This window comes from Pseudophryne corroboree, chromosome 2, assembly GCF_028390025.1.
Source record: "Pseudophryne corroboree isolate aPseCor3 chromosome 2, aPseCor3.hap2, whole genome shotgun sequence".
In the NCBI taxonomy this organism is placed as follows: Eukaryota; Metazoa; Chordata; class Amphibia; order Anura; family Myobatrachidae; genus Pseudophryne; species Pseudophryne corroboree.
The window spans coordinates 450,018,705-450,026,441 of NC_086445.1; positions in this window are offsets into that span (position 1 = coordinate 450,018,705).

The following is a 7,737-nucleotide window of genomic DNA, read 5'->3' on the forward strand; positions in this document are numbered from 1 at the left end:
GTGCTGATGTCCCCATGTATCCGCTGCTCAGCTCTCACCTATGTGCTGGGCAGCATGGTGGAAGGGGCCATACCATGTTGCTGCCGCTGAGTCTCATTTTCCGTTCTGCAACCGCACAGCACTACTGATGTCCCCTGCATTTCCCTCCTCACATGGGTGTCACTGCTGTGCAGGAAAGCGTGGGAGGGCGCTGCTATAATACCGCCACTGACACGTTTGCTGTAAGCACGGCCACTGCTATAGATGCAGCTAGACGGCGGCAGGCTACAACTCTAGTGCTCACGGCCCTGCGTGTGGTGCCGGCGGTTCTGTGCTCGCAGTGCATATGCGCTGAGTGCCAGTCACGCTGGTCCACACGTAGTTACGGCCCTATGGTGAGCATTCAATGGTTAGGCTATGCGCATGCACAAAGCTGCGCACATGCACATAGCAAGCTAGCAGTCAACATCACGGGATGACCAATAATGGCTTTTCATCGGTTGCCTCCCATCGATGGTGAAACCATTCGCCATTGTCATAAGACCATCAATGGTTGTTAACCATAGATTGTCAATGGGCATTCCTACAACCCATCCTTATGCAAAAAATGTCAAAACCTAGCCTGATACAAACCCAGAGTGAAGGCCTCACTGTTTTATTAAAAGATGGTATAAGGAATAAAAATCTCAAACCAATGTGGTTTAACAAAAATATAAAGGAATTAATGGACAAAAAAAGACGAGCATTTAAAAAATACAAATCTGAGGGGGATGCGGAGTCATTCAACACTATAAGGACTGTAAAAAAATATGCAAAAAAGGAATAAGAGCGGCTAAAGTAGAAACTAAAAAACTAGTAGCAAAGGAAAGCAAAGCGAATCCCACATTTTTTTTTAAGTACATCAACAGCAAGAGACTAAAGAAGGAGAGTATAGGCCCTTTAAAGGACAAGAGGGGAGTCTTGATCAAAAATGATAATGACATAGTAAACAAACTAAACAAGTTTTTTTCAACGGTATTTACCAGAGAGGACCAAATGCTGGGTCTACCACAAAATCTCAACAAAGATAATGTCCCACTGCTAAATGCTTATTTATGTGAGGAGGTAGTCTGTGACCGATTAAAAAAAGTTAAAGATTAATAAGTCACCTGGTCTTGATGGAATTCACCCGAGGGTTCTTATGGAGCTGCACACTGAACTAGCAAGACCTCTATTTTTGCTCTTCATGGATTCGGTTAAATTGGGTATGGTTCCCAAAGACTGGCGTATAGCGGAGGTAGTGCTGATATTTAAAAAGGGGAGCAAAGCTGAACCAGGTAATTATAGACCAGTTAGTCTTACATCTATAGTGGGGAAAGTATTGGAAGGTATTCTAAGGGACAGTATTCAAAAGTTCCTTGAAGCAAATAAGGTCATTAAAAGGAACCAACATGGATTTGTAAAGGACAGATCATGTCAGACCAACTTACTTGGCTTTTATGAAACAGTAAGTGCAAACCTGGATCAGGGTAAGGAGGTGGATATAATCTTTTTAGACTTTGCCAAAGCTTTCGACACTGTATCACACATGCGTCTTATCTACAAGCTACAAGAAATAGGGCTAGGGAGCACAATATGCACTTGGGTCAGTAATTGGTTAGATAATAGGGAGCAGCGCGTTGTGGTCAATGGATCATTTTCAAATTGGACTAAAGTACTAAGTGGTGTGCCACAAGGTACTTTGACCACTTTTGTTCAACATTTTCATCAACGACCTAACAGTGGGTCTAGAGAGCATGGTATAAATTTTCGCTGACGATATCAAATTGTGTAAGGTTATAAATATGGAGGGGGATGCTGAGTCTCTTCAGAACGACTTAACTAAACTGGAAGCATGGGCAGCAAAATGGAGAATGAGATTCAACACAGACAAGTGTAAGGTAATGCACTGTGGGGGCAAGACCAAAAATAACACCTACATACTAAATGGGGTAATATTAGGGGATTCTGTACTGGAAAAAGACTTAGGGGTTCACATAGATAACAAATTAAGCAGCAGTACCCAAAGTAGGAGTGCAGCAAAAAAGGCTAATAAGATATTAGCATGCATAAAATGGGGAATTGATGCAAGGGACGAGAGTATTATACTCCCATTATATAAATCACTAGTGAGGCCTCATCTTGAATACTGTGTGCAATTTTGGCCACCATATTACAAAAAGGATATCCTGGAGCTAGAAAAGGTTCAGAGGCGGGCGACCAAACTAATCAAGGGCATGGAGACAGTGGAATACGAGGAACGGCTTGCAAGGTTAGGCATGTTTACATTGGAAAAGAGAAGACTAAGAGGGGACATGATCAACATCTACAAATATATAAGGGGTCAATTCACAGAGCTTGGGAGGGACCTGTTTTCTATAAGATCAGCACAGATGACACGTGGTCACTCGCTTCGGTTAGAGGAGAGGAGTTTCCGCACATTGAGGCGAAAAGGTTTTTTCACAGTAAGGACAATACGTGTTTGGAATTCCCTGCCTGAGAGAGTAGTAACTGCGGACTCAGTCAACACCTTTAAGAACGGGTTAGATAAATTCCTATTGGATAAAGATATTCAAGGTTATGGGCACGCATTATAGTTAATATAACTAGTCCTGGCATAAAAATAACTAGTCCTATAATAAGACTGCATAGGAGACCACAAATAGGTTGAACTCGATGGACAATTGTCTTTTTTCAACTTTAGTTACTATGTTACTATTTATTTGGAAATAAATGGAATCTACACAGGTGAGCATAGTGTACGTTTCCAGAGTGTTCTTAGGGGTCAGGAAGAGGACTTGGGTTTTATGTATCACTGACATCCACAGCAATTTAATTTTTCCATATTTGTTTCTTTTTAATGCCTATTTTAGAAACAGGAAATACATTGAAATAGACCCACCCTGCTGTCCAAACAGATTGGGCAGCTATAATTATTGTGTTACTATTTTATATTACTGATATCCAGCCAGTCATCCAATCCTGGTCACGTCTTTACTATGGTCAACTTGCTTCTCTGTCCACTCCCTTTCATCCTTCTTTATGTATTTTGTCACCTACTTCAAAGGCAAGATCAACAAGATAAATCAAGAATTCCACAAAACAATGAAACTGAAGGCACGAATGGTTGAATAAATTAAATTTCTCTTACGTCCTAGAGGATGCTGGGAACTCCAAAAGGACCATGGGGTATAGACGGGATCCGCAGGAGCTTGGGCACACTGAAAAGACTTAAGACTGGGTGTGAACTGGCTCCTCCCTCTATGCCCCTCCTCCAGACCTCAGTTAGACTTTGTGCCCAGGACTGACTGGACACTCACAGGGGAGCTCTACTGAGTTTCTCTGGAAAATACTTTTTGTTAGTTTTTTTATTTTCAGGGAGACCTGCTGGCTACAGGCTCCCTGCAGCGTGGGAGTGAGGGGAGAGAAGCAGACCTACTTCTTCTTAGTTAAGGGCTCTGCTTCTCGGCTACTGGACACCATTGGCTCCAGAGGGTTCGATCACTTGGTGCGCCTAGCTGCTTGTTCCCAGAGCCACGCTGTCACCCCCTCACAGAAGCCAGAAGAAAGAAGTCGGGTGAGTATGAGAAAATCAGAAGACTTCAGGACGGCAGAAGACTTCGGTGACCAGGTACAGCGCAGCGGTGACGCTGCGCTCCATGCTCCCACACACATCACTGACGGCACTCACAGGGTGCAGGGCGCTGGGAGGGGCACCCTGGGCAGCAGGTCACTGGGGTCCGGATAGCCAGCAGAAGCATTGTCGGTGCCTCGGCACCGTTCCTCGGCCCCCGCCGGCATTTTCAAATTGGGCGCGCTGAAGCCCGCCGGGAAGGGGCGGAGCTTATCGCGCGGCTCACGGCGCCATCTTCTCTCTCCTCCACACGGCTGAAGGAGACGCTGGGCGGACCTCCGATCACTCCTCGCAAGTAACGGGGAGATTTTTCAGGGGGGGGCGCAGTGTGGTGCATTATTTGATTTTTTAAGCAGCTCTGGTCATATATATCCCCTATAGGAATATATAGGCGCTGTGGTGTGAGCTGGCATACTCCCTCTGGGTCTCTCTCTCTCTGGGCTTCACTGTAGGCCTGTCCCCTAGCTGAGACGTTCTGAGTGTGAGTCGCTGTGTCGATTGAACGTGTCGACATGTCTGAGGCTGAATGTGATTCACCGGAGGAGGTGGGGGGTGCAGTTGTGGGTCTGGATTTGGGTCTGTCGGCGCAGCCGACACCTGATTTACTCACGTTATTAAGTACAATCAATACGAATGTAGCTTCTTTATCAAAGAGGTTAGATAAGTCTGAGTCACTGACGCAGGTGTGGAAAAAGTCCATAGAGGAGGCTTTGTCTCAGGTACAGACCCCATCGGGCTCGCAAAAGCGGCCGTTTACTCAAATGGTAGATACTGATACCGACACGGACTCTGATTCTGAGGTCGATTTTTCTGAGGCTGCTTTGCATCCGCGTTTAGTGAAGAGTATTCAGTACATGATTGTGGCTGTAAAGGATGTTTTACACATTTCTGATGAACCTGCGGTGCAGGAAACAAGGCTTTGTTTGTTCAAAGGGAAAAAACCTGAAGTGAAATTTCCCCCCTCTCATGAAATGAATGCTCTTTGTGAAAAAGCTTGGGAGTCGCCGGATAAGAGGTGGCAGATTCCCAAGAGGATTTACATGGCGTATCCTTTCCCCTCTGATGACAGGGAAAAATGGGAGTCGTCTCCGAATGTTGACAAAGCTCTATCTCGTTTGTCTAAGAAGGTGGCGGTTCCGTCTCCGGACACGGCAGCTCTCAAGGAGCCAGCGGATCGCAAGCTGGAGACGTCCCTGAAGTCCATTTTCGCTAATACAGACCTGCAGTGGCGTCGGTGTGGGTGAGTAGTGCTATTGCTAAATGGGCCGAGAATTTAGCTGCTGATATGGATACCCTTGATAAAGATAATGTTCTTCTGACTCTTGGTTATATCAAGGACGCTGCAGATTACCTGAAGGATGCGGCGAGGGATGTTTGTCTCTTGGGATCAAGAGCCAATGCCATGTCAATATCGGCAAGGAGGGCGTTGTGGATCCATCAATGGAATGCTGATGCCGACTCCAAGAGAGCTATGGAAGCTTTACCCTTCAAAGGTAATGTCTTGTTTGGGGACGGCTTGGCGGATCTGGTCTCTACCGCGACGGTGGGTAAGTCCTCTTTTCTTCCTTATGTTCCCACACAGCACAAAAAGGCACCACATCAGCAGATGCAGTCCTTTTGTCCTAATAAATACAGGCGTGGGAAGGGTTCGTCCTTCCTCGCTTCAAAGGGTAATGGAAGGGGTAGGAAGTCGCCTGCCGTGTCGGGCGCCCAGGACCAAAAGTCCTCCCCTGCCTATACCAAGTCCACCACATGACGTTGGGGCTTCCCTGGGGGAGTCCGGACCGGTGGGGGGCCATCTCCGAGTCTTCAGTCAGGTCTGGATTCTTTCAGGCCTCGATCCTTGGGTACTGGAGATTGTATCTCAGGGATACAAGCTGGAGTTTCGGGAGGTGCCCCCTCACCGGTTTTTCGTTTCGCCCTTACCAGCGTCTCTGCCGGACAGGGAGCTGGTGATGGCAGCGATACAAAAATTGTGTCAACAGAAGGTCATTGTTCCAGTTCCTCCGTCACAATGGGGGGAGGGGTTCTACTCGAGCCTGTTTGTGATGCCGAAACCGGATGGTTCGGTCAGACCGATTCTGAATCTAAAATCCCTCAATCCATACTTGAAAGTTTTCAAGTTCAAGATGGAATCTCTTCGAGCTGTGATTTCCAGCCTAGAATGGGGGGATTGTATGGCGTCAGTCGACATAAAGGATGCCTACTTACATGTCCCGATATTTCCTTCGCATCAGGCCTTCCTCAGGTTTGCGATACAGGACTCTCATTACCAATTTCAGACGTTGTCGTTCGGCCTTTCCACGGCCCAGAGGGTTTTCACCAAGGTCATGGCAGAAATGATGGTTCTCCTTCGCAAGCAGGGGGTTTCAATTATCCCATACTTGGACGATCTCCTGATAAAAGGTGAGGTCCAAGGAAAGGTTGCTAAGGAGTATAGATTTGGTGCTGTCGGTGCTTCGACAGCACGGTTGGGTGCTAAATTTACCAAAATCTCAGTTGATTCCGACCACCCGGCTGCCTTTTCTGGGCATGATTCTGGACACGGAGTTACAGAGAGTTTTTCTTCCACAAGAAAAGGCTCTAGAACTGCAGTTGTTGGTCAGGGAACTTCTGAGGCCGAAGACTGTGTCCATTCATCAATGTACGCGCGTTCTGGGGAAGATGGTGGCGGCGTACAAAGCCATTCCGTTTGGCAGGTTTCATGCCCGGGTGTTTCAGTGGGACTTGCTGAGCAAATGGTCCGGGTCTCACCTGCACATGCACCGGAAGATAAGTCTATCTCCCAGGGCCAGAATTTCCCTCCTGTGGTGGCTACAAGGGTCTCACCTCCTAGAGGGACGCCGGTTCGGTATCCTGGATTGGGTACTTCTGACGACAGATGCGAGTCTCCGGGGCTGGGGTGCAGTCACCCAAGGCAGGAACTTCCAGGGGAGATGGTCGTTCCAGGAAGCGGGTCTCCACATAAATGTTCTCGAGTTAAAAGCCATCTACAACGGCCTGCTACAGGCAAGAAGCCTTCTTCAGGGTCGACCTGTCCTGGTACAGTCAGACAACATCACAGCGGTGGCACATATCAACCATCAAGGCGGCACAAGGAGCAGAGCGGCAATGGCGGAGGCCACAAGAATCCTTCGCTGGGCGGAACAGCACCTGAGCGCCTTGTCAGCAGTCTTCCTTCCGGGAGTAGACAACTGGGAAGCAGACTTCCTCAGCAGACACGAACTCCATCCGGGAGAGTGGGCTCTTCATCAAGAAGTGTTTGTAGAAGTGACAAAGCGTTGGGGACTCCCTCTGATAGACATGATGGCATCTCATCTCAACAAGAAGCTTCCGAGGTATTGTTCCAGGTCAAGGGACCCCCAAGCCAGTGCGGTCGATGCCCTGGTGTCTCCGTGGGTGTTCAAGTCAGTGTATGTGTTACCTCCACTTCCTCTCATTCCAAAGGTACTGGGGATCATTCGGCGAGCAAAGGTTCAGGCGATTCTCGTAGTTCCAGATTGGCCAAGAAGGGCCTGGTATCCGGACCTTCAGGAATTACTGGTGGAAGATCCTTGGCCGCTTCCTCTAAGAGAGGACCTGTTGTTGCAGGGTCCATGCGTGTTTCCCGACTTACCGCTGCTGCGTTTGACGGCATGGAAGTTGAGAGCCAGATCGTAAAGGTATTCCAGGAGAGGTCATACCTACTCTCCTCAAGGCTAGGAAGGAGGTTACGGCGAAGCATTATCACCGTATTTGGAAGAAGTATGTTTCCTGGTGTGAGTTTAAGAGGGCTCCTGCGGAAGAATTTAATTTGGGGCATTTTCTCCATTTTTTGCAGGCTGGGGTGGATGCAGGCCTGAAGTTGGGCTCCATCAAGGTGCAGATTTCGGCATTGTCTATTTTCTTTCAAAGAGAATTGGCTGCCCTCCCAGAGGTTCAGACGTTTGTGAAAGGAGTTTTGCATATCAATCCTCCGTTTGTGCCTCCTGTGGCCCCATGGGATCTGGACGTGGTCTTACAGTTTCTCATGTCTTCCTGGTTTGAGCCTTTGCGTAAGGTTGAGTTGAAGTTTCTCACCTGGAAGGTAGTCATGTTGTTGGCGCTGGCTTCTGCCAGGCGGGTGT